Source organism: Zosterops lateralis (genome assembly GCF_965231275.1).
Source record: "Zosterops lateralis genome assembly, chromosome: 2".
Lineage (NCBI taxonomy): Eukaryota > Metazoa > Chordata > Aves > Passeriformes > Zosteropidae > Zosterops > Zosterops lateralis.
In genome coordinates, this window is record NC_139763.1 from 94,611,859 (window position 1) to 94,639,831 (window position 27,973).

Sequence of the window (27,973 nt, forward strand, 5' to 3'; positions counted from 1 at the left end):
ACTCTGCAATGGAGGGATCTGATTATTGGATGCCAGATTATCAAAAGCATTTAGATTTTTAAAGATGTCACTGATTGCCTGAAGGTAACTTTCAAGAGTACATTAGCAGGTTAGGGTCGTTCCTTTGGCACTGGGTGCCTTTTAAAATTCTGGTCGCTGCCTGCTGTTGTGTTTGATTATAAAAATTTCTCTAAAGATCTTCGTTGCCACCTCCAAGGCTTGCCAGCTTGCCCACCCGAGTTGTCAGTGCCCTCTAGGCTTCTCCCATATGAAGCATGTGATATGGCCTGCTTCTTTCAAACTACCAGGAAGCACAAAAGTATTGAGAAGAGGGCGTAAATAAGAGGGAACTAGAAAAATACGGAATTTGAACCGACTTTTTGCAAAGAGTAGAGAAAGTCTGTACAATGAGCATTGCACTGAAAGCCACAGTGTTGTCGTTGTGCTGTGCTTGCTGAGCAGGGATGAGATGAATCTGAGGGGGGATGGCAGGCGGGCTGTGGGCTTCACGTTCACACTGAAATACTGAGCAGACAAATCAGCTGCAATGTGAACTTGAGCCATTCAACAGTCAGCATAGTTTGGCTTGATAAACAGCCTCTCAGAAGAAGATACCTACGTCACCAGTCCAAGCAGAGAGAAAAGCTCTCCTTTATGCTGTGTTTTGACTATTACGTGCTTCCAAATGGTACATTTAGTGACACTGATAGAGAAAAGATGGCTCTAAGTATCAAGCAAGAGGGAAATGATAGAACACCAAGCTGTTGAAATAGCATATCGACTAGCCAAAAGAATGTCTGGCCACATTTTTAGATGTTGTAAAAGCAGTATGATTATTTAGATCTTAGTTGAAACATGCTAAGTTATACTTGCAAAATATCCAGCCCTTTGTTTGTGGTAATTCATGAAAGGAAGAGCTTTATCCATGTGTGTGGTTAACTATTTCTGTAGGGGTGTTGATGTTCTAAAGTTTCAAACACAGAATTTTAAACCAAATCAAATGGAAATGTCATTCCTTGTAACAGGTCTCCTTCTTTGGGATTTTTGAATTGTAAAATACCTAAAAAAACATCCAAAAAACCCAGAGACAAATCTGAATCTAAAAATTGCAAAGCCATAGATACGCTTACTCTAATGACTGAAGCAAAATTACAGATATTTTCCAGCAAAATAACTCTGTCAAATAGCACTAGAATACTTGCAGTTACACAAAGAGGAATTCAACACACTTGACATTTTGCAAGAATTTTGGGAATTTTCGTAATTTAGAAATTATTTTGGAAGTGCTTTAGGTGGCATGCTATAAGAAATAGTTAAAAGGTGAAATAACATACCATGATTTCATACACTTCTTTTTTATTTACTGATATTTTCCAGAAGGACCACATAAAAAATGTTGGGTTAATAGAAAAGTTCCCACCAAGTTCACTCTGCCTTAAATCAGATTAATGACAATTCAGAACTCCTAAAAATAGCAAGAAATAGGTTTTGGGAACCTTTTAATTGAAAAAGTACATTTGCAACACAAGCATTGAATTACATTTCTTCCTAGACTTTGTTTGACAGAGTTAGTTTAGTTCTCTGACAACTGCCAATGCACGTTTTTCAGAGATGAAGGTGGTGTTCTGTACAAAGTGTATGGTAGAGTGAAGTACATAATGAGACTTTTGTGGGATTTTAGCTGGTAAAACACCTGCAAAAGGCTGCTTACGTGTAGGAATTGAGGAAGACCCTGACTGAACTAAAGCTTTAATATTTAAATGATTGTGGCACTGTTTACTAGTGCAACACTTGTTAAGGCAATTCTGGGTTGTATTGTTATGTACTTTCTTTCCTTTTTCTGCAATATAAGTTCAGTAGAATGCTCTAAAGAAATGGTGGTCCAACATCCTTAACAGCATCTTTCTTGTAAAGGTCAAGATAATATAAGGACTTCACCATCTTTTCCTCATTCAAATTCTCCCTTGACTTCCCTACCTGAAAGGTATAAATATCAGCTGTGAAATCAAGTTCTAATTCCTTTTCACTCACAATTTCACAAGTTGAGCAACTTGTTCTAGTTTATCACAGTTGGGAATTTGTTTGATTTTGTTAGTTTATTTTGGTGGAGAAGTTTATAACATCCAGGCAGCTGAGGAATAAACAACACCTCTCTCAGTTGCCAAATCCTCCTCCAATGACGCCTTAGGACGTGGGGAACGACGTTTTAATTGAAGTACCACATTCCACAGCTGAACCAAAAAAGGTCACGCTGAGGTATGGATGTGGCTGGGTTTCAAGGCAGGATCAATGGTCATATTGAAGATTTTCTTGTACTTTTCCATCTACATATCTTGAATCCAAGTGATGTAAGATGAGCTTTTCTCCCAAGGTTTCTACACTGTATTTTTCAAGAAGGATTGGTACAGGAAAAATTTGATGGTATCTAGATGGCACTAGGGAATGCACACCTTCTGTTTTTTTAAAGTGGAAGCTGAAATCCAGTTTAAAATAACTGCGCCCTTTTGTTAGGGATTTCTGAGACTGCACATGTGTGTATATAACCAGGCACTTGTGACAGTGTCATAAGATGATAAAGCTATTGGACAGCAATGCCTGAGTTTGCCTGTCTGTACAGTTCTATAGCACAATGATGTGATGTGCACACATAATTGTACTGCACATACCCAAGGTGACTAAGACAGGAGTTAAGTTTGAGGGCTGCCACAGAAGGAGCTGCATCTGGAAAGAGTATCTGGGTCTTTGTGCAGATTGGTACTGTTTGAGCACAGGAAGCTGTGGAAGAGAAAGAAGGTAGGGTCTTGTCAGCATTTCAGCTAGACATAACCAGTGCAGGGAGTTCTCATATGTGATATTTGATGCATCGTTATTGCTTGCAGGCTTTAGACACAGCTGCTGTTAGTAAATGAGGAGAGGTTTTCCTTCAGTTCAAAATGTAGCTATCTTGTTTTTGGGTCTTGAGGTCCTTCACTGAATCTTGCACTGAGGTGAATTCTTCAGAAGACAGGATCATCCTCCATTTGGCATTTACTCACTCAATTACCTTCCTGCATTTTGTGCAGGCCACATTAGACTCTTCATATTTTATTTGTTCTTGCCAGACCACATTTATTCATTAGTTGTATTTATTGTAGTTCTGGTTGAGACAGCACTTTTATTGCAAGCCCCCTATCTTTGGTGGTTTATAACTTTCTGAAACAATAACCTTTTTGGCTGAAATTTCTCAAGCTTGTTCTAAGCTCAGAGGTGAATAATGTTTCAGTGAGGTTGAAAAAAATCCATTAAGCCATTTATGAGGACTAGACGTTCCAATAAACGTAGGCGCATTTATTTTTTGATGACCTACTTATTCCAATAAAGTACATTATTATTCTGTTTTCTCCTGATTTAAATTATGTTGTCTTTTAAAAGAGAATGAGGACATTTTATACCAGATTTTTAGACGGGCTTCAAGCGAGGTTTGTTCCCATGCAGTTTTGTGCAGGCAAGCACACTTGTTTGCTGCACTGAGCTCACAAACAGGACTGTTTATGGGTGCAAAAGCTTTTGGAGCTCAGCACATTGTTCTCTGCAGGAAAACAACAGCTCAGTCCCTTGTGGTTCTGGTGGATAGCTGGCACTGCATATGCAAGTCTGACTGCACAGTGCAAGGGTAGATAGACAAAATGAGGCCATCTTTTGAATATGGGTCTTTAGTTGTGCAATGATGCTAACTCAGTGTGAGGATTCAGATATTGCTTGTGCAACAGTACACTGAATATACTTCTCCTGTCTTGCAGGCATGGGATACAATTTTTCATCATGCTGTCCTGGACAATGTGCAGTAATTTGACAAGTGATAAAGTCTTGTGCAATTGAAAAGGCACTGTTTTTCTGCTTCTTTTTTTTTTTTTTTTTCATTGAACTTCTGCATAGACAATGTAATTAAATTCAACTATGCTTTGTCTCATGTCTACCCTATGCCTTTCAGTACACATGTAATGCCTTGTGTGTTGCATGCATTGTGAGGAAGTTCTAATGTTTATGCACACTGAGGTAGCATAACAATATAGCAACCTTTACTTACTATAGTAAAGATATTGTAAGTTTATGCCAGTGTAACTGGGAGCAGAATTTGGCCCAGTAGGATTAAATGTACTGATGAACTTTGGTGCTAAACTCCATAACCTTTGCACAATTAAAATCTCAACTTTAACATTGCATTAGCCTAGGTTAGCCTAGGTTTTCATTTAATTACACATATTTGGTTGAAAGCTTCAAAAATGTTAATATTTTAAGTCTCTTCTCATGTTTATAATTGAACTTTTTTGTGTGATTGTTTTCTGCAGTAATCAAAAGGACATTAGCATGGACAGGAAATGAATCTGGAACTCTAGAGATTAATATTAATCTGCTAATGTCCTGTCCTGATGTTCTCAGGAATCCTTTCTTCTCTAGCACATTATGGTACTTTAGTAATCAGCAATTAGGGTAAGGTTTTTCTCAGGCCTGAACTACGTCCTCATATGTCTCTCGTTTTCTGATTGCTGTGGGAATGGTGGTTCTGTCCCCTGTGGAGCCAGAGCAGAACGCAATGTTTCTTCTGCAAGAGACATACTGCTTAGACAAGTGCAGGGCTGGAGGCTTAGCACATTATCAGGACAGAGATTTGAGAATTAGTTAGGGAAGTTTAACCTCAGGTTATATTGCTGTATGGGATTTGCCGTGCTTCAATGCTTGTAAATACTTACCTTGATCCTTGTGCTAACTCTGCATAGAGCCATGGGCTCAGTAGTGGTGCTTTGGGAAGCACAGACCCAGCTGGCCCTGACCCATAGCAGCACATCACAGCCTGGGCCTTGCCGAAATCTGCATCAGGAAGCAAAGTCTCATCCTCTGGTTGTGTGCTTCAGACAAGACTTTTTTGCAAACCCAGTCTCTGGTGTCAGGCAAAATGTCAGAGGGACTGTGGAACCTCTGCCCATTTATCACCTCCTGCAATGGACCTTGTCCAAGCCCACAGACACACCAATGCCACCACAGAAATCATTGCATCCCTTGGACTTCAACAGACTTCACTGACAGTGCTTAAGTTCATATATGGAGCGTTTAGGCAGCAGATCCTGTAAGCCACAGTATTTCCTCCCTTACTTCCTTCACTTGCCACTCCCAAGAAACATTGCAGCTCCATGGCATTTAGGAAAGACAGATCTATCTCCAAGTATCCCACTCCCATTTGCATAACAAAGCTGAAAAGATTTTTATTTCTTTTAGCATGTGCACAGAACGAGAGGTGAACAGAGAGAATTCATTTTCAGGTTTTCAGAGCACTGTAGGATTCTGTGGGTTGGTTCAGGGGGAGGGAGAGTTGGTGTGTGTTTTCTTCCTTTTCTGGCATAAGTGCCCCTGGTTTTGCTCCAAAAAATTAATTGATACTCCATTACAAACTTCCTACATTTGTTCTGACTTCTACTTTTATTTTGAATTTCTATTGTGCAATTCCATCTGAATAAAAAAGCCTCTAAGAAGGTGCAATATTGAGATGCAATATTGACTTGACTGTAGCAGATCATTCAATTTTTTTTCCCCTAAACAAAATTTCATTGAAATTGTTGTATTTTCAGTGCCTCACTTTTGATAAATCAGCATCTTCCAATGGCCATATGTTCTATTGGAAAAATCTCAAGTCGTCCTAGTTGTATGCACCCAGATGATACTCAGTTTCATGATATGTTCTGTCGTATGGTATGTGGTGCAGAGGGAGGAAAACAAGAAAGTGATACTGGAAATGACACTGAGGCCTGTGCTTGCACTTCAGAATAAGCAGATTGGAGTCCAAGCATTGCTTAAAGCTTCGAGTTCAGTGATTTTTGTTTTGGTTTAGGATACAGAGTAATTTCCATTTATCTCAAGTTGGGTTGTTTCCTTTATAGCCTGTTTATTCCATTGAAAAATGTCTACATAGTCTGAGTCTTTTACTGGCCAGATACTTATTAGTGGTTTTGCATGATAGTTAGGTAACTGAGCTTCCACTCTTCTTAGCAGATGAAGTGAATGATGAAGTTGGTTTGAGTTCCTAGGAAATAGGAATCGGAATACCATTGCAAACCTCAGGCTTAGTTTTTCTGTGCCACTGTTTCCCACCTGTACGTACATCTCTCTAATTTATAAAGGGTACTTTAAAAATAATTGTTGCCAAAATGGAGAAGTGTGGACTATACAGGTACCTAAAAAGATGAAGAAAATGAGCCCAGAGTCTGGGGCCATTTGCAGGGGAGGGAGGGAGGGGAGAGAGGTAAGAAAGCCCAAGTTTCTCTGGCTGTACAGTTTCTGCTATGGCGCTAGGGTTAAAAGGTATTCACTTCAGGTGGACAGAAAAGCCAAGTATATTTTGACTCATGAGTGCAGACAGCTTGCACCAATGTGGTAAGCAAACTTACCTGCCCAAGCTCTATCCCAAATTCTACACACATCTGACATTCTTTTGAAGCAACAACTCCTGAACTGTACCACTTTATTACCAAACATTTTCAAGAAAACCATAACCACTTATGATTTGCTTTATTACCTTGAATTTTGAGCCATAGCACTTCAAAATCTGCTTTGTGAGCATTTCAGGCAGCATTGTAGCAGCAGTGGATAGAGAGCTGGGTGGCAGCAACATTTGACATCCCAATGCCTAGGACTGATTCTAAGTCATACCAATTCTTTTTGCTCTAGCATTGAGGTCAGGTGCATCCTCCATCTGTGCTCCATCTGCTCAGCAAGAATGCTGATCTGGTGTTCTGTACCTATTGCAGTATATCTCTCTTGCTTTTAGATATAAAAAGGACAAAAGGCCCTGAGGACAGCCACTGTGTATAAGTATTTTTAAAGGTTTGGCTGAAAACATTTAAACTTCAATGGCCAGCAGGAGAGCTGCAGCAAACAAGACTTCCTTAAGCTCCCTGTAGAGCCCTTCTTTTCTCTGGTTTTCCTTTTCCAAAGGATTCCTAGTTCTCAGAAATATGAACGGAAGTTGCAAGAAAGCTCACTCGAAGCACAACCTTTATGCTAAGGCTGTCAGTATCTCAGATATTGACTGTCTTGGGGCTGGTGGAACTTGGGTCTTCTATCCTCTTGGAACTGTGTTGCAGAAATCCAGGTCTTTTTCTTGTGACAGTCACATACTGTCATTTTAAAGCAACAGTTTATTTTATAACTGTATGAATTTATTCCCTAGTGCCAAGGGAAATGTGAGGCAGAAAATAACTGAATCATACAATGGAGTGAGTATCAAAGCAGAGCATGAAATCCCACATTTAATGCTGGTTTCTTGAAATCCAAGGTAAAGCTGACTGATGGAACCAACTTTTCTGAAGATAGCTCCAGACTCTTCATCTGTTTCCTGTCCATTTCACCTTTGTCTGAATACTTACGACTTAAATTCAGGAAGTTCACTTTAGCTAAGTATCCAAAATGGTAGGAATTCCTTTGAATATTTATATTTTCAAAAACAGACTATATATTATTTAAGAACTGTGTTGAACAGGATATGGTGTGCCCTTTAGTGTCATAGGTCTAGCAAAATGCATTGTATGTCTAAACAAAGTATTTTAAAAAGTTCATTATATGTATTTAGTAATAAAGAGCTCAGAAATTCCATCAGCATTTTTCAAGTTTGAGGAAGATTCAGAGTCCAAATATGCAACACTTCCCAGAAGAAAATGCATGTTGCCTTTGTTGTTCCCTCACAAACTGGCATGGTTAAAGGATTAGTTACTCAGCAGTGTTCTGGGTAAAAGATCAGGCTGGTTTGCATTTATTTTTTTTTTTGTAAGGCAGTTCACCCTTACCCATGACAGAAAAGGACAGTTGTATTTATACTGACAAGAGCTGTAAATCAGAATTGGAATAGATTTTGGCACTGGCTCTTAATCATTCCTGGGAGCTGGGATCAGGTATGGCTTGCATTTGTACCTCAACTCTAAAAGGCCACAGAGTACTTTCCAAGAACTGAACAATGCACATGTCCATTTTCTGTGGGTTCAGCTATAGCAGGCTGCAGCCCACTGCTCAAACATCTGTTGAAGGAATGGGCCCATTAAAAGAACACTGAGTCGCTGTAGTGTGGTGGTGCATTTTAATTGTCTCCTGCTATACTTTTTCATGCTTTTTCAGCCCTGTGGAAAACCAAGTTCTCCTCCAACTGGTCAGAAGTGTTCACACAAACTTACTTCCCCTGGGATTCACTATGAGTCACCCGGATTTCAGAGAATACTGCCCATGTGTTCTTGTTTCTTTGTAGTTTGTTTCTAAACAGCTCTTGCACAATCTTGGTTTTCTCTATGGTGCAGGAATGTGGGGAGGATGGAGTTTGTCAGGTTGTTGGCAGGATGGAGGGCTTAAAAGATCTTCTCTTTCCACTGTTGCTTATCAGTGACCTATCAGGCCAGTGGTGCCAGGTAGCTGTGGCAGGCTAACTGCACTGGAGTAGCTATTCAGCACAGGGCTGGTGGGATTTTGTGATAATTCTGCAAAGTATCACTGGCCCCTGGACCATCTTTCCTTCCCTGCTTCTTTTTAAGGAGGGGGTTGTAAGTAAAGGTTTGCACATTCTATTGCAAGCCATCTTGTTTTCAGAAGCATTTACAGATTTGAGTCACAGCTTTCCCATATCTGGCAGCAAATACTGATATGAGAAAAGATATCACTTCCTTGATCAAATTACATTTTTTTTTATTTTTACATTACCCCAGCTGGAAATTACTCATTTTCCTAACACAGCCTTGGTCTTCTACCCAGCAAGACACTTCTACACATGCAGAAAAGATGAGGGAGCTGTGTTTTTGGTTTATTGTTACTATTTCATTTATTAAACAAAAGTGTCAAAATTTTTTACCAAAATTTTGAAGATCCGAATATGCATGATGCTTTCCATATCATTGTGATAAGGTGCTGAGCACTCACAACTTTCTTGGAAGCTGATAAAAACCAAGAGCATTAGGACCTTCTAAAATCAGTCATCTAAGACCATTTTAAACAAACCCTCTAATTGCACAACATAGAAGATTTTTCTACAACTATACAACTGAAGTGCAAACGAAGTTGTATTTTAGTCTCTTGTCTTGCTGATATTTTGTGGTGTAGTATAGCTCAAATGTCCATCTTCCTTTGGTATTGAACAAGTCCCAGGGGTGCTTAATCTGAAGCACAGTGTTCATAGGTTAGGGAAGTAAATAACAACTTACCAAAGCATGTGTTTCCTGCTGTGGAAGCCTGTGAGAACGGGTTGATTCAACATTGGTATTTTGTTTCACTGCCACTTGCCCTAGGGATTCCCAGTCTGTTTTAAAGGTTTGGTCAGGATCAGTGGCCAGACTCACCTGGTACAACTCCTCCCTTTGAGGATGGTGATGAAGGCATATCACATCATTAAGGCTGGAAAATACCTCCAAGATTATCAAGTCCAACTTTAATATCACTTGGTAATTCCTAGGTTAAAGCTATGGGCACAGTCAATAACTGAAACTCAGATTAGACTTTCCTCAGTCTGAACTGATGGCTGCTTACTGTTGAGACCGTCCAAGAAATTCTTGATCCAGCCTTTTCTTTTGGGGAAATGAGACCAAAAGCATCATGTCCTTTGCATGCACTTGGCAGCAAGTGGCAGCAGTTCTGTGCCACTGGGAGAAGCAGGCTCCCTGCAGCCCAGATCTTCAGTGCCTCACATGAAGGGACCTTAATCCAACCACACAAGGGATCTAAAGAAGAGTGCTGCATGTGCCTGTATAAACAGTCTGCAGGTCCCATTGTAATGAGACATTCCTGAGGTGATTTCTGAGCTCCTCTGTCCCAGCCAGGTGAATTCTCCCTAGGTTACACCTATGCTCTTCACAGAAGGTGGTAGAGAATGCATCACAGATTGTGGGTTTCTTAGGCCTTGTGGTTGCAGAAGTGTGACTGGAAGAAACATCTGCAGATGTCTGGGTTGTACAGGAGTTAACAGAGAGAGTGATTTAGGCCACCAAATGTGGATATTTTATTGTGGCCCTATTGTAACTTTTCATATATTTTATATCTTCTAGTGACTGCACAATCCTGGGACTTGCCTTCTGGCTATGATTTATTTTTCCTGTTAAGTCATTGTTCATCATTATGAGCTGAGATTATTTTTCTGTGTAAATTTAACAGAGAAGCATTCTTGAACTTGAACACATTTTTAATTTATAAAAAGCAGCAGAACTCCCTTTGCTCTCCTATGATTATGATACTAAGCAATTATAACTCTTTACCCTTTGGTCCTCACAGCATTCTTGTCAGATTAGTACAGAGAGAGGCTTAAATCAGGACACTGCCCCTGAACCCCCTCACGAGCTGTGGGCTTTGAAGGGCTTTTTAAGCCTGGACCCAGACACAGTCTTGTCTGAACACCAGAAAACAAGTGCAGGAACGTGCCAGGGAAGCAAGGCTGTGCAGTCATTGGTGCAGATGTAATTTCGTTGTTATTGCTAACACTGAAATCATAAAGGAACAAAAATTTAGTTGGGGAATCTGATGAAAGGGAAAGAAAGAGGCCTGCTAGTAGTTGACCTTGGCAGCTGTGAGATGAAGGAATGCAAATGACTCTTAGGAAGACTTGGAAGGTCACTTGGGCAGTCCAAGAGAGGGCAAGCAGGCCTTCCTGGCCACCCAAAATTTGGCATGAAGAGAGAAGCAGGTGCACCTCTGAGTAGATCAGAGGGTGTTCCACTTGGCCTTTGGAGAATTTCAAAGGGACAGGTACAAGGCAGGTCTCACATCTCAATTCTTCACAGAGGGAAGGTCATAGAAGTTGTGTAACTGTTGTTGCATGGGGTTGGAGTATCAGGATTGTTTACAGGAGGAAAGAAGATGTTTAGTGCTTGAAGCAGGGAGTCTTTGCTTGACATGATGAGAACTCCAGTTTTGCCTTTTCAGTTGCTACACAAGAGGCTGAGTAATCCTTTCTCTTATCATTTATATTTTTTTATACTTGCCTAGAAGAATGCAATGATAGCCTCTTCATTAAAGCAAAACCTGGTATTTCTTAGGTGAAGAGAATATCCAAAAGATGGATTAAATATACAAGTATTTAATTGTCATTACATTTTTCTGTTCATGCTACTTGGAAGTGTTTTGCTTACCCCTCAATTCATCTCTGTCCTGGTTTACAGTCTACATTTTTCTGCCCAACGCCAAAAGCTTCCTAACCTTTGTTACTCCTTGTTTGAGAGTCTTTGTGGATTTGTGTTTTACTTCTCACTCATTTACCTCTTTCCCTTTTCTCTCCCTTTGTAAGTTCCTAATATTTATAATGGGTAGGGAAGCCTGTTTGTATTTGTCCCGAATGTTGAGGTCTACTGAAAGGGGGCAGGGGGAGAAACTAAATTGGAGTAAATCATCATTCTTGACTCCTTGAAAGCTGGAACCAACTTCAAAGGTAGTCTCAATTTGGGGGCAGTTGCGCAGATGAATCCCAAGCCTTTTTACATCCTTCTCTTTCTTTCCTCCTCCTCTCTCCTCATGTAGTCCGAACAGATTTGGCAATTTCAGTTAAGCACGTCTGTGCAGATTTTTAAAATCCATTACATAAGTTTGTTAGTTTAAGACTCTCTTCTTCGACATATGAGCCTAAAATGGCTTTGATTTAAAAATGGAACTTGGCAGGGAATTTGTTCATATGGTAAGATATGTTTTTTTCTTAGTTTGGTTTCATTTATAATATGTTTTAATCATTTTTGGTGTTTTCAAAACAAATGGTGAAATATGGGGGTTTTTCTTCTATTTCTGGCTACCCTCCTCTGAAAGGCCTTACTTCTCTCTGTGTGTTTAATTTGGTGCTTGAAAAAGCCTTTTTAGATGAAGGCTGCAAAATGTAGACTTAACGTGCCTGTGAGGAGGGAAAATTCAGACGTAGATCCTGCTGACCGGAACTGTGGGATCTTCTCTAATAGCAAGCAGAAGGGTAACTAAGTGGGTCTCAGAGTATGTAGAAATATAGAAAATAGCTGGGATACAAGGAAAAGAAAGGTGGGACAAAACTGATTCTATATTCATGATCAGTGCATCATGATTATCTGAGCAATTATAATTTTAAGGAATTTTTTTTTCATAGTCTGAGGTGCAGTAAAGCAGATTGCCACCAAGCAAAACTCTTTCTTCTAGTTCCTAAAACAGGGGGGATCTTCATTCCCTGATTGGCTCAAATATCCAGAATTTTCTGTATTTTCTTACAAAAGTTTTTCTACGTGATTTTCTTAGTACACACAGTAACACATAGAAGAGGGTTTTGCCCTTTAGCAGCTGGTTCAGATCATGCATTCTGTTAAAATTTGTACAATAGAATTACGTCCTAATTTTTCAAGTGACCTTCTCTTCGTGTGCAGAGATCCCAACTTTGCTAGGGATGGGAAAGCAAGATACAATTTGAAGTTGTGTTCAGACTTGGAACCTCAGAGCAAATTCTTTTGAAAGAAATGCAAAGCTGACCACCTGGTCTGCCAGTTGCACCTTCCTGTGTAGGAGACCCCAGCTTGTGTTTGTGGCCAGACTGGCTGAAACAAAATACAGGTTGCTTTTGCAAAGGACAACAGCTGAGAAGAGCATCATCAACCCAAAGAGCAGCCTCTTTTTTAAAAAGGGAAAGGCCCTAGAAAAAAAGAAATCTCCTCTACTCATCCTTTGTGGGAAACCCAGCTGCCATTGCTGACAATTTAGATGAGAAAGAGGTAGACTCTGCATGACTGAAGCAAAGGAAGGGAGGATCCACCACAAAAAACTGGTAAAGGGGGAAAATTTGCAACTACACTTCATCCTTGTTAAGGCTGATGTATGAGGTAGAGGGAAGAATCTTTCAGGCTCAGAGATGGGCTTTAGAAGACCAGCCAGAAAAAAAAGCACACGCAAAAATAAGAAAGCAGAAGGCGTGGGTGGTTGTGGGGATTAGTACTCACATATGGAGCCTATCAGCTTGAAGTTACATGTTTAAATCTGACCTAGGTCAATCATGCCCCAAAGTCATTACTGTAGAACAGCTGTTGGGTGGCCTCTGTGAAATGACTTAGGGGTTTGAGCCCAGTTTCTAGTGGCAGGTGTCCACATTACACAAAACCCATCTGTATTAATTACCTCCCTATATCTGGCAATCTCACCAGAAAGACAAAAGTACTGAGGGTTCATCATGGAGACTGAGCTATCCCATTTTATCTTGGGTGGCCCTTCAAGGAAGAGGCTGAAGAACTTTGGAAAAGTATCATGGGAGAAGACAGCACATTCCCTGCTCTGTGGTTCAAGTCAGACCACCAATTTTCAAACCCCTTGGACCTGCAGATTTCACTGGTGCTACGTTTACTCTTGAAGTCAGCAGAAAGTATTTCATAACTGGCTGCTTGCACGATGTTGAATATACATCATTTGGTTTCTACTTTCGGATCATAATAATATAAACAGGAAAACTACATTTTGAATTCATTAAGTTCTTCCTCCGCTGTTTATAAAAGATAAAAACTTCTCGCTCCTTTTTTTTTCCTAAGGATTGATTGGTGTCATGTACATATTCGTTCACTTCTGTTTATGCAAGATAATAAGAGTATTAACATGGAGGTGGAATAATGGTGTTTATAGTTCCATCACCACTGTTTATATAAGATAAAAACAGTTTAAAAACCAGAAAAAAGAAAAATAGTGAGAGAACATTTGCTGTTACATACATATATTATTTTTTCCTACTTCTATTCGTAAAGAATGTAAAAGAAAAAAAAAAGTGTTGCAAGTTGAAGAGGAGCTGATTCTGTTTATAATATTTCTGTGCTGTTTACCTAAGATAAATTAATTTAGAGTTGATGTAATGAGCAGCTTGGAAGGAGAGAATTGGGGTGAAAGAGGAACTGGTGGGGTTAAGTCTGATACTCTTAGTACCTTGTAATCCTTTCCTTTATTAAGAAACATGAAAGATGCATACTGAATCTTTCTAGTGGGAATACGATACCACCGGTGAGGCTGGGGACACACAGTGCTGTCATGCCAGCCAGTGCAGCAGCTACCAGAGGGCTTGGAGGCTTTCTCCGGCAAGAGAGCTCTCAGAACAGAAAGGGTACTACAATAGCCTGAAAAGATCTCATGAACGTTAAACCCCTTGGTATCATTGTCCATGGACTTAGTCCAATAATTGTGTGTGCCTGTATGACTCTGTTTTGTTCTGCAGCTTTGAAGTCTAATCCTAATTCCTTCAGGGAGAAAGGCTTGTAAAATGTCTGCATTTCAGAGAGACAGGGAAATACTACCTTTGATGCAGGCCCTATTGTCGGTCCTGCTCAGTCCTTCTGATTCACCCCTGCTCCTACCCTGTGCACAGGCATATTGACAGATGAGGGAAGCTGGCAGATGTGCATATTTCCTTGGGATGAGACTGATGCTCTGATTCTCAGTGTCAACCAGAAAGGCCACTTATACCTAATAAAGGAGCAACTGTGTGGACATTAATGCATGCCCAGGCAAAAAGTCCAGGAGAATTCGCTTACTTTTCCAAATGAGTTTGCTCTGGCTCCAGTCACACTCTTTGTTTGCTTTGGCCAAACATTCAAGCAGGCAGGCTTGAAAAATCAGATGTTCCTACACTTTCAGATGGGGAACTATCAGCTCACTTTTGTACTCACCCTGTAACAGGTAAGTGCTGTGTGAGATGGCTTTTTGCACATGCTTCTCACTTCCCTTGTACAGGGAAAGGATTCAGCCCAGGAGTTGGCTTGACCTTCTCCAAGTGGTGATGGACTAGCTAAAGGAAAAAGAGTGAGAGAAAATTGAACTGCATCCCTAACCAGGAAGCTATAGAGTATCAGTAAATCTAGAATTGCATCAAAAATACTTCTTTTCTTCTAAAAGAAGCCACCATCCTTTATAATTTCATAGAATAATTTCATTTTTTTTCTCTCTAATCCTGGGTGTACCTAACTCACAATGACGTCTTCATCTCTTCTTCCCAATTCTTCAGCTCAATAAATGTCTTTACAAGGCAGACCATTTAAACACACGCATAAGACCATTTCTATTAAATGGATCCTGAATTAAAGGTTGAATTTTAATGATATCCTTGAACCTCATTTCATTCACAGGTTTGAATTTAAGCATGAGCTTGAGTACGTGGTTTGAGGGCTCAAGGTTTAGCATTAATGCTGTCAAGGTGCAGAACAATGCTGTAAATCAGCTCTGTGATGTGGTCCATTGCACTGCTTGATGCTACCTGTGCTCCCCTGCTCCATATGTCAAGTACTTCAAGCAGGCTGTGTGTGCTTAGTGAGGAGCATTGCACAAGATAGATAAAAAAATAGGTTTTATTGGAAAAAAAATTCCAATCTACAGGTGGACCTTCCAAAGGCAGATAAGGGTACGAATTTGCCAAGTAAATGAATCCTTGAAAATTTCTCCCTACTAATAGCCAGTCCTTACTTCCCTTAGTGCTAACATGGATGCAAAGAGAAAGGATAGATCTGTCAGCAAGCTGAGTAAGAGTTTAAAGGAACTTCAATCAGAAAGTTTTGTTTTTCAGATGAATATATATTGTCATGGGTACAAAATGACATTTCCTGAAGTGAAGGCCATTCTCATCCCTATCCAGAGCATTCCAACGTTCAGTAATATGTGTCTTAATTATGGTGTTTCTGTGTCTAAAAAAGGCTCAGAAATGTCACTTTTCAGAGTTGTATAATCAAGTTGCTCCACCTTGCTATTAGGCATGAATGGCAGTCAGTGCTCCAGGGAAGCCTGAAATTGAAAGAGCAGCAGGTGGGGAGCAGTGGGTCAGGATGGGTATGCATTTAGGAGAGCTGTGTGGGGAGTCCAGAAGTAGAATAGCGGGAAGTGCTGTAAATTGGATTGAACACGTTGCTAGTGGACAGGGTGAAAGATTATACAGCATTTGTCTGTGTGACCGTAATGAGCTTTTTTCCCATAAAAGATTTGGGGAGAAAGTACTGTGTATGAATAGGGTCCCTTTAAGAAGCACTTTTAAAAGAGCTCATTTTCGATTCCAATCATGTATATGCCCCAGCAAGATGCTTGTAGATCTGAAGAAAACAGCCCAACCCTTTTCTTATCATCTACCAGAGATGACAGACTTTAAAAACTCAATGGCACTTTCGATAACTTCTAACAAGAACTGGGACTTGCCTGGCTCCATTTGTCTGGTCAAGGCTGTATTTCTGCAATTTATCCCATGGAGATTTTCAGCAGAACCTTACACTTAGTGTCTAAATTAATGATATTCCTTCCTTTTTGCCATGACAAAAACCACTCTGCACTATATACATTATGCTAAAGTTTTTGTCATGGACACAATCTGTAAAAGCTTTTTCAGCTTCATCATTTTGACAAGCCGATTCCATTAAACCCTTCCCAGTGATCACGTTTGTGTGGTGCACATGGGGGAGGTTGTTTGCTCACATGGTTTTCCCTTCTTTGAAGCAAGGAAACTGTGATCATCTCTCAGGTTACGTGTTATGTCTTATCACTGACCTGTCCCCAGGAAAACCTATTTTGAGAGAACACAGACATTTTCTGTGTAGCTCTCTTAGTAAATGAGTCTTCTCTGTGGTGTAGTCCTTAACTTTTCTTTAAGGCTCTTTTAGAGACATGCTCTTAGCTCTTAAAGTGTGTAGGTTGGTCTGTTGATACGTTAGCATTAAAAAGCTCTGAACACATAAGACATTTCTCAGTAATTTTTACCATTCCACTTGCACTGAAATGGAAATAGTTGAGTGCTTTGAATAACAAAACTCTCTAGCTTTTCTCAAATACATGGTTTACTCAAAATCCTCCAGTGAACTTTCACCACAGTCTGATGGTGCCTCTGCTGGATACCTTGCAGTATTGGAGGCTTTAAACACTGGTAGTTCTGATCCTGCCATACTGGCAAGTGCTAGCTGCTGGTGATTAAAGCTGGAGCTGATAAATGATAGAGCTGATAATAAAAGAAAGGGATGCTTTATTTTAAAATGCATTCTCTCACAGCTTACTTTCTAAGTGAGTTATTTTAATATCAGTTATTAGCAATAAGGAAACTTAAGGCTTTGTGGCTAAAGCAGATAGGAGCCTGGAGGAGAATCAGATCCCACAAAACCTGTGTTTGTTTTCAAGGAATGCTTTTTATCTGCCTGTGCTAAAAATGAACATGGTGTAGAGCTACTTCTTTATTTCACTCTCAGTAAAGCCAGTAGAACATTTTATGCCAACCTTGGTGATGGGCACAACCACTAGACTTTCTGGGATAATTGTCAGTGTAGAATGAATAGCATTGCCTACAGCCTGCTTTAGCATAAATCCAAAATCTATCTCAGTAGGCTTCCAAGGGCATTGAAGCATCTCAGATTCATTAATTCATTTATCTCTGCCCCAAACAATAAGGAAAATTTTAAGTGCCTTTTTTTTTTTTTTTTTTTTTTTTTTTTTTTTTTTTTTTTTTTTTTTTTTTTTGTGCAATTGCTAATAACTTCACCTTCCTTCCTTGTCGAGGGCATTTCCACAGATACTCATATTTCTCAAGCTGACAGATTTCTGATCCCCCAGACTGAATAGCTGTATATCTCAGCTTCCCATCTTACATGAACTTTATCTCCCTCATTTAAAATAGCAAAGCACTGTCTGCATGAACAGACCATTATCCTGGTTGGGTTGTTAAAGTTACTGTAATGCTGACTTTATTTTCTTGTAACAGTTCTGAACAAAATGTTTCCTTTGAAAGGTCTCAGACCTCTATCCTCCCAACTCCTAATCACAGTAATATCCAACCTCAAGGAGTCATTAGTGAAAACTCAAACAATATCCTGTAACAAGTCAGCTATGAAGAAATTGCCATAGTTTATCTCTCTGATTCATGTTCATATGAAAATAATGGGTTGCAAAATAAAGGTAGCATTGCTCTCATGCTATACAGTATCCATTGGATCGGAGCCTTTACTCCCCCACCAACACATCTTCCAAACCCTGAGTATAACTCTGCAGTGACTTATGAGACAGGGTCCATCTATAGAAGTGACATGTTCTTAGACTATAAAGCCAGTTCATTGTGCTGCTTCTTAACTGGCTCACCTACAGACCTCTATTTGGTCATGGTAAGCTGTTGCATTTTTAGATAACTGGGGAAAATGGTATAATGATTATATTCAAATCTAACCCTTAAAGAGGGGTTTACATTTCTGGACCAAATGGATGCAGTGACCTGTGTAAACTGAGTTTGGATGAGTTCTTGGAGTTGTTTGGTTTTGGTTTGGTCTTTGTGAAATGGACACTTAGCTTTTCAGGAAAGCTGATAGATAGCATAAACTATGTCTCAGCACTAAGAGACTTTGTAAAGTCTTGGTGTCTGCTATTTGGTTTGGGCTTCAGCAATTTCTTTACAGAAAGGAGTATGCAGGTGGTTTTTCAGGTTTCAGTGAGGATTTTTCTTCTCATTTGATGTGATACAGGTTCTAAACTGGGCATCAAAAGATGTGAGTTTGTTTCATAGTTCTGCCTTAGTACTGACTAGCTTCAAGATCAGTTTGGCTTTCCTTTTTCCCTTCCATAAATTTGGAATAAGAAGAATTACCCCATAAAGCTAAAAGTGATGTTTCACTCACTGGGGATTTGTTTGGGTTTTTTACAAATAAAGCTCCTGAGATTATGTATATTGAAATCGACAACTTTAAGTCACATTAGTTGCTCTCTGGATGAGCTGTATAGATATGGATAACCTGTACTGTGTTAGGGAAAACTGGCAAGCTTGGAAAATCCAAGAAATAATTCAGACTTTCACAAAACATATCCCACAATTCAGTTACAAGTATTATTTCTACTTGTTCACTGAGTCAGCAAAGGAAATTACCAAGCTGAGATAGCTTGTGATGTTTGGTTGTTCAGGAGAGGAAGTTCAGGACTGGAACAAGAGTGTCACTTCTAAGCTAAGTCCTACTAGAGAAGGTGCTAGGTACTTGCAGTGTGATTTCTTTTATATTATGTCTGACTTTTCCCTTCAATTACATCTTGCAATATTTTGATTCAGTCGACTACCCTGTCTTGTCTTCTATCTATATTATCAAATGGATACTCCAGTTAAAATAAAAGAGTTGGTGAAAAATTCCATTTAAGCTGCTCAAACTCCCTGTAGCTTCACCTTGGTGGTGAGGGTCAGGGAGGGAGGCATATCAAAGTTTAACTGATACAACAGGGATTCAAGAGGGGAGGTGATTTGAATATATTGGCAGTAAAACTGAGAATTAGGAACAGGTTCCTATAAAACCTCATCATATTTAATGATAAGAGGGATCAGATTCTGTGGTAAGAGACTGCATTCTTGACACTTCAGCCACTCATCCCCATATAAAAGAGCAATGAAAAGTTTGGTTGCTCTGAAACTCAGTTTTCAGGGCACACATCACAGAAGTAACGGCATGCTACAGAATGTGCTGTTCTCATACCAAATATGAAATGGAGAGTATTGTTCCCAGAAGCCGTTTTAGTGGAGCTTTATAAGGCAGTTTTGATTTATATTAATAGGCAGAAAGTGATAAAAATTCGTGAAAAATAACTTCCAAAGTATTGATTATGGTCTTGTAGGAAAAAACAGTTGGTTCTCCTTCTGGAAAACTCAGAAGAAACACATACTTAACCTTTGTAGATGCTGAGGGTTTAACACTGCATACAGAGGTACAGCTGCATGACCCTGGTGACTTCAGTGTGTCTGCAGGGGTTTAAAGGCAAGTGAAATCCTTCTGTAATGCTTTTAGTCTTGTTCCAAGAGTTGTGTACTCTCCCAAGAACACAGCTCATGTTCGAAGCAGTACGCATTTTTAAAAATTGAACATAAGCCATATACTCTCTTATCTTCCAAGGATTTGCTGCTCTTGTCTATGGTATCTGTCAGGTTAAGATGTTCCTGTAGGTCTTCATAGAGTCAGGTTGTGATTTCTTTATGGATAGGCAGTCAAGAAAACATCCTGACAGTTTCTTTAAATGATTGTGGCGATGGATCTGACATGGCCACACTTTTCCATAATGATCTTGCAGCCACTTTGCTCCTGATTTAACAAACGCCCTCACAGTCAAGTCCTAAACCATGCAGCTCTCACCAAAGTGAGCAAGCTGGAGTTTTGAAGTGCAGTGTAACCCCAGCCTGGGGCTTGCCAGAGCTCTGTTCATACCCTTTGTGCCCCACCAGCCATGGATGATGCAGACCCCCACATCCCTGCACAGCCCTCCAGTCCTCTTGCAGCTCAGGCTTAGAAGTGTTCCCCACTCCAGCCCAACCTGTTCTCCAGATATTGCAGTACTCGTACACTCAGCCAGTGCCCTTTAGTTCTGCTCTGCAGTGCCATCAGGGGAAAATGATATATCAGAGTACTTATGTCCCAAATTGAATGTTAGTCAGATGTTAAAATGAAAGAAATATTATGGATAGTCAGCACATCTCACTGTGGAAATAAATTACGTACAGTGTCATGGCTCTTGGGACCACATATGATCCAGAGACTCCATTTAGAGAAGTGATCACAACACCACTGGATTTATCAGTTCATGATGGAGAAACATTAATACCCAGAAAGGAAATAATAATTAGCAATAGAAAACTCCCAATCAGTAACTTAAACTCATCTTTCAGGGTCACTTCCTCACATTAGTAGTCTATTTGTATGTATCACTAGATTTTATAGCAATTATCTCCTTATTAATAATAACTTCACTAATTGCAATTATTAATAAAGATTAATTTAGTTCCTAGTACCTTACTTTCCCAGTTGAACATTTTGGTCACTCAAGTGTCATCTGCCTAAATAATTTAGTATTATTTCAGTGTATTTTCTCATGCTGTGCAGTCCAGTTTTGGAAGAACAGAATTCAGGACAGGTACTTGAGAGGGTGTAGGGAACAGGGACCGTGCGCTAGGACTGCAAATCTCCAAGCAGGGAAGCAAATGTGCTTCATTGCTTATCCACATTGCAATAAGGAGAGCATGGGTTGATGTGGCTACTGTGTAACACAGCAGATCCAGCTTCTGAACTGCCACTTCAACCACACTCCCTCAGAACAGAAAATTCACCTATAGGTATGATCAGGGCCAAGACATCATTTTGAAGGTCTGATCCTCAAAGGCAGCCAGAACCTATCCTTGTATAGTTAGGTAGATATGTTTTCTTCTGTTTAAGGTTTTAAAGCTGAGTTCTAAGTGCCAAGAGAAACCAAAATGAAATATTTTGTAAAATGGAAATCCCCAGATTGCTTCTGGATCATAAAGAGAACTCAGCTGGTCAAACACTGACTTCTTCTTTCTCTCTTTTGCAAGAGTGAACAGGGAGCAGGATCTATACTGGGTGAGAACAACTCAGTCTCAATGCAACCATTATTTTTCCAGCGCCATCTTTGCTCCTTTACAGTCTCATGATGGGAGTACACACAGCCACACAGTGAGAGAGAAGGGGATCAGGGGCCTGGGAAGGATTGCAGACAGGAGCAGGCAGCAGCTGCTACCAGAGCAGTGAAGCTGGCCTGCAGCACAGCCCCCTTGGGCAGTCAGAAGTGGGCACTGGGAGTTATTTTGGCAGTGGCCACCCCTTCCCAGGTATTCTGTTCCCAGAATTAGTCCCCTAGCCGTGACCCATTGTCCAGGGTGGTGGTGGGCAGCAGGAACAGGGCAGTGCTGTGGCTCTGGGAGGTGGTGCTGGGCAGCCTCCTTATGCCAGTGGGCTGAGCACCTACCAATGAAATGCCCTGGTTTCACTTATTGTAACAAATCCCTCAAAGATGTAGTCAGTGGTTAGAGTTACAGAAAGATAAAAGTAGTACTGTTCCAGGCCATCTTTTAAGTCAGGATGCATGCTCAAAATGCTACATTTACATTATAAAACAAGAATGTATTTAACCTTTCTTCTTCCTCACTTTTTGTGAGCTTTGCCCTCACCCTGAGCCCCTTAAAGCAATGGCTGCTGAAGCTGTAATGTGCTGTTGCTTCCAGAGAACTCTCCTGCTCTTCCTTTAAAGATGTTTTCCTCTGAGGTGCTTTATATAGAGAGACTTTTCTTGACTGAAGTTCTTCTCAGGGAGCAAGAGACCTCCAATGGATGTTAATTAGAGTTCAGTTTGCAGATGCAAGAGATTACTGATCTTATTTCATCTGTCTCATTGTTTTCACTGAGAACAGCTGTTAGTACTTACTTTGGGCTGAGTTACCTGTGGAATGAGTCAGCTTGATGTCTTTTTGAATGAGCTTACATATACATGAAAGTCCGAATTTCGATTGGATTAATTTCTTTGTCTTATCAAAACATATTATCCAGCCTTCCTGGCAAGTAGAGTGTACTGAAAAATCTATTCCATCAAGATTTGTCTTTTGTGTTTTCTAGTTGTCCATGAAGTTTTCTGGTTTATTAAAGCATTTTTGTGTGTGTGCATGTGTAATGCTCATTTAAAGTCTACATTTCCCAGTACATATTTTTCAATGTGAAAAAGACAAGGCTAGAGTTTTAACCATTCTTAATTACAAAAGAAAATTTAAAATACTCCTTTTACTACACTTAACAGCCCAAATTTAACAATGCTATTAAATACACTATTAACATTAAATACACTAGTGAAAGCAAATGTAAGCTTGAGCTGTGTCATAATTCCTTTACAATATGTGTTAAGGTAGATGGCAAGGCATTCTGTCATCAAATTTGAGAGTTGAAGCAGTCAGTTACGTTTTCTATTATCTTTGGTGGACTATAGCTTCTAAACAAAATCTGTCTTTGGAAAATGACTGATGGAAATATTATCAATAATTTTTGATTCAAAATTGTTGGCAAGTCATCACTGCATTCTTTACAGAACCACAGTTTGGCTGTTTATTTCATTAAAAAGAGCATGTGCAGCTCTAGTTGAGTAGATTTTTTTCAAATTCTTTTATGATACATAACAAAAATACACATACATGTGGAAATGCATACAGATGTGCTAATTCCCATGTACATAGAAAAGGTTCTTGTCTTTTCCTAAAGACTATTTTATTTTGATTCTCCAGTATTGCAGACTAAGGGTTTATACATGGCTGTATAACTGGCTCTCAAGCTGTATTTGCAGCATCCTCTCCCATATGAGCTTTCTCCCTCCCTGCAATAAGCTGTCAGATGTAAAACCATCTCCTCAGCTCATCCCTTTCCAAGCACTAGCTCAACTGAGTGGTGTTCATTTCCTGTCTTATTGAACAGAGTAGCCAGCCCTTCTCCTCAGTCTTGTGCAAATGAAGAAGTCCATGAGGACAAGGGCTGGGCTGTGGAGCTTCCTCTTCTGATAGGCACACAGAGGTGAAGATGCAGAGGAAGAAAAGCATTTTGCCCTGTTAGCCCTTTGTAAAGCTTGCTTGATTTCAAAAGGATTGGGCCCGTGCATGGGTCAAGATCTGCTGAGCAGCGTTTTCTCTGATGTGCCTTTTGGACCATGAGTGTGCTGTGACACACTGCTTGAGCAGGTGTCATTATCACTCCCCAAGCAGACACCATTATGCAGTGAAGCCTGTTAATACAGGTCACTGAAACTCCAGATATTTTGACTGCTAAAGGAGGTGGTCACTTCAAGTAGCATGACCACAGGGAGAGAAAAAAAAAAAAAGGATAACTTGAAGGTCATTTTCCTCTCTGTGTTGCCACATTGCTTTTCCTGATGTGGCCCCTTACCTCGCGTGTGACATCTGTGGCTAAGGTGTTGTCATATTTCTGGTATGCTAACATAACATTTGACTGCCTTCCTCTGCATTCTTGTAATTAACTCCTAATATTAAAGCAGTTTCCATCTCTGGATTCCTCGGCAAGCTGATTGAAAGGCGATTTAATTGCACAGCATTGCCAAGAAACATGTTAGGTGATTGCTGGCTGTAGTAACAAGTAATGTGAAGGTAATAGAAGATATCACAGGGACTAAGATTTTGCTGGCCATTAGCAGAGGTGACTTCAAAAAGCAGATGATAATTAGTATAGATTTCACTGAAGCAAGTTTCCATCTGCTGCTATGGAAGTCACTGGATTTTGAGCTGCTCTCCTATTAAATATTTGCATGTATGTTCCTGGATTCTCTATGGAAAGGACACTTAGGGGGGAAGGGTATAAATCAACAAATAACTGTGTAACCTGCAGAAATATAAATCTATGTAGATTAATCCATGTTTCCTAAATTGCATACTAGATTGTAATTCAATCAAAGGGTAGGGGTCATGTGACGTTTATGAACATTTATGGATGGTATAAGCACTCAGATTAAATGTCAAACCTGGTATTCAGTTTAGAATCACGTACTATTGTTATTCATTAATATATAAAAACAACAATTATATCCACTAAAATCCTCAATTTAATTTGCTGTAATCTGTCTCTGCTGTGTCAGAGATGTAGTGTAGCCTGTTTGCCCCCTCAGATAATTTAAAGGGTTCCACTGAGTTTCAGCCCAGTCTGCTCTTTCCCTCCAGCATGGCACTGGCTCCATTTGGTCCCCTCTGAACTGAGGAATTCTCTAGTAAATTATTTTCTTTATCTTCCACTGGGATTAAATTTTAGTTTTCATACTGAGTGGATGTAGTGGACCCAGAAGGGGAGGAGAGGCAAAACTCTGGATCTTAGATCCAATTCACTGAGTGTATTACACACGATAAAGCTGTGTCCATCACTGGTTCCATATCAGTAAAGGGTGAAAATGCTTTGAGGCAAGAACAGTCATTTTAAGATTATCTAAATGTGTTGTCAGTCCTTCAAGCCTGCTTCTTCCCAGTCTGAGGCTAAAGGACTAACATTGCTCACCTTGGTGTAGTGCATTACATCAGAGAGATCCTAAATCACTTTGCAAAAATGGAGCAGAATCGCTGTCCCAATTTACTGCTAAGAAGGCATTTGAAGCAGGTTACCTCAAGCCACTTAGCAAATAAAGTGTAAGAAGCAACTGAATGCCAATTGCAGAAATGACTTTGGCACCTAAGATTTTAGTGTTGTTGAAAGGAAGCAATGTTTAAGCTAACAAAGGTAATATATTTCATCACGGCTTACAGCCAAAATTTTACTGACTTCCAATAGGCTTCAACTTGAATGCCTCACTCACTTTTGAAAATTGTAGTTAGCCTCATAAATCTATTATCTGCTTATATAATGTAACTCATACCAGTTTTCACCATCTTAACTTCCCATAAATAGAAATTCTGCAGTGTTTAGGAACCTTATCATTAAACCCAGGGAGACTAGATTTCTAAATAGCCTTAACATGAAGACCTTGCTTGTCTCTTAGTCTCTGTGATTTAAATGGAATTTACTCATGTAGCAAAGAAAGAGAAAAGAAGAGTCTAACCACAATGAAGCAAGGACAGGTTTAAGATTAGCTCTTGGCTATTCTGTTCAATGGCCAAAACATCTTCCAAGTAATAATGATTAATTAACACTTGGAATTCAATATTTTAAAAAAAGATCAGTGAATTCCATTTGTCCATTCCACCAAAGAGAGCCATAGTGGATTGAAAACAAGCAACATAAATAGAGACAGGTAACTTTTCTGTTTTTAACACAGAGACATGGAGAAAATGGTCAGCTTTCTTCAATTTCATTTTCTTATGTTGTTATATAATAATATGTCTTGAAGAAATCTACTGTGTTAATCTAATGTAATTAGGTTAAATGTCTCTAGTGACCAACAGTGCCATATGATAAGAAGTTTCACCCCAGCATTTTAATGGTTCAGGTTCTGCTCATGGTTTCAATTAAGTCAGCATGATTGCACAGGGCAGTGAGAACAGGATTTGGCCCATTTCTCTCCCGCATACGTGTTCTGCAGTTATCTAACCTGGAATGAATCATAGCTTCCTCAGACACATCTTGTTTTTCCAGTACTTTACAGGGAAAGTTTTGTTTTCATATATTTTCTTTTGAACAAAACTGGTAATCAAGTGTCCAGACCAATTGCAATAATTTTAAAAAGTAGGGTGTTTCAATTCTGGTGATTTTGCCGGATTCTAGTTTGCAGCTTCTAGTATGTTGTGCCTGTCTATAATTACCCTACAGTTTTAATAAGGCAGGACTATCTTGTTCACTTCTTAGAGCAAATTTGTTGGTAATGTTAATGTAAGTCATTACTCAGCACCTCCAGAATCTCAGGCCATAATTTGTAGAATTCTTTGGCATCCATGTTGTCAAATTTGCTCGATGCTTTCCCTTAAGAGACCTTGTTTTATGTTGCTTATAGCAGAGCCAAACTCTAACCTCAGCCTAAAATTTTCCATTCTGTGTGTTTTTTTCCCATACTGGATTCCTCACACTTTTTTTTCCTTTTTTTTTTTTTTTTTTTTTTTTTTTTTTTTTTTTTTTTTTTACCTCTGGGACTCCAAGGCGCATTCTTTGGCTCAGACCTCTTGTCTCAGGTTCTTCTCTGGTTTGCAGCTCACTGTCCCATATGCCCAAAACTCTGAAAGAAATACTACCCAACAACCAGCCCCTAACAGTGCTTCACTATCATGAAGTCCATGGTTAAGTCTTTAGAAGAAATGTAACAGGAAAATAAGGAGTACGTGCTTAGGAAATGAGATTTTTCTCCACCAGGAGAACTTCCCCGTTACAGTTCATTAGAATAATGGATTCTTGAAAGCAAGATAGTGACCTTCTCTCCGCAAGCTTGATCTTGCCCTTCCTTTCATTTTATGTCATTTCAGATTTTCAGTCTGGGCAGAATCCATCCTGTTTTGTGTCTCATGCAAATCTTCCTTACACGTGGGACCAGTCAGCTCCTTTAAAGAGAAATTTGCTCTTAAAAGGGCCTCTCTGGGTGATCTGTCCAAAAGATGCTATAAGTATCTTGTTTCCTGCCCTGCAGTTTTTAGGATTGTCTCTGCTCTTTGCTGTATTTACTCCACCTCCCTTGCAAACCAAGCACTGGATTTGTACACATGCTTTCTCTCACGCTCTCCTCTACCAGGACCATAATTCCCACAAATAGTTGCTACAACTCTGAACAGATTTTCTGCCTGCCTTCCCTCTCCCTCACACTCCTGTGGCACCTCCTCTCTTTCCCTTCACTCTCTTAACGCAGGTTTCTATTCCTCTGAGCGTTTTAATTGCTTTGAGGATTGACAGGGCTAATCTCTCCCTGTAACTAGACGGGAAGAAGAAGTTGAGGGCCATGTCTGAAGTCCTGGAGTACAGCACATGGGTCCCGTGGTCGTTTTCCACTGTGCTCCTGGTCCCCTGATAACAATCTTCTGGAGAGCACTGTCTGGCCTGACTACCCATTTTTTTTTCAGCTTGGCAAAGAGAAGGGGAGACAGGACTGATTTGTAGCTTTGAACATTTGGGGAGCATCTGCCTTTGTTTTCTGTGTCCAACAGGAGTGTGTCTTCTTGTTACAATTCAGAGCATCAGGCTTTGATTAATTTTGTTTATTGCTTCATCCCAGGTTATTATGTTTTGGAAATAAATATGGAAATAAATATGTTGGCAATAAAGCTTAGACAGTCCAAAATAGACCTGTAGTCTACCAGAAGTTTGCAAACCTTTAGCCATTCCACTTTCATGTAGTTGTTTTTTTTTTCTTAGGGGTCTCAGGGTAACAAATCAATCAAGTCCAAAAGATACTGTGTTGACAGAAGGAACTAAGACAACACAATTTTTCTGTGCAGCTATCAGCTGTAATGTAAGCATTCTCAGCCCTAATAATAAGCCTAACCCCTCTTCTGTGAAGGTCAGGATGAAGAAGGCGAGTTCTGTTTCAGAGTCCTGTATCATCTGGCATGACTGCTAAGAAGGATGCCGTTCAAATCTGGCAGTGTTTTTGTGATAAGAGCATTTGTCCATAGGAGCTACAAGCCTATTTCACGGAGGCTGTTGAACAGCCACCAGAGGATATTTAGTCTCTGCTGGCCTGGAATTATCCCAGGACTGAAAAGCTCCTCAGCCACTACCAGTTTTCTCAGCTACATAGTTCTGGGGTCAGATAGTTTCAGAACTTTCAAGATCTATGTTGTTTGTGAATT

General features: G+C 39.8%; 1 protein-coding gene across 16 annotated transcripts in view; it reads left to right on the forward strand.

The window, feature by feature from the left end:
- The window catches only part of ZBTB20 (zinc finger and BTB domain containing 20), a 471,839-nt gene that overhangs the window by 328,339 nt on the left and 115,527 nt on the right, over positions 1–27,973 (forward strand). The window contains exon 1 of one of the 16 annotated variants that reach the window (XM_083884714.1): positions 27,349–27,633. The exons of the other annotated variants lie outside the window; for them this stretch is intronic. The gene's annotated coding sequence lies outside the window, so the exon portion shown is untranslated. Of the gene's footprint in view, positions 1–27,348; positions 27,634–27,973 lie in introns of those variants that run through there. 16 annotated transcript variants of the gene reach the window in all.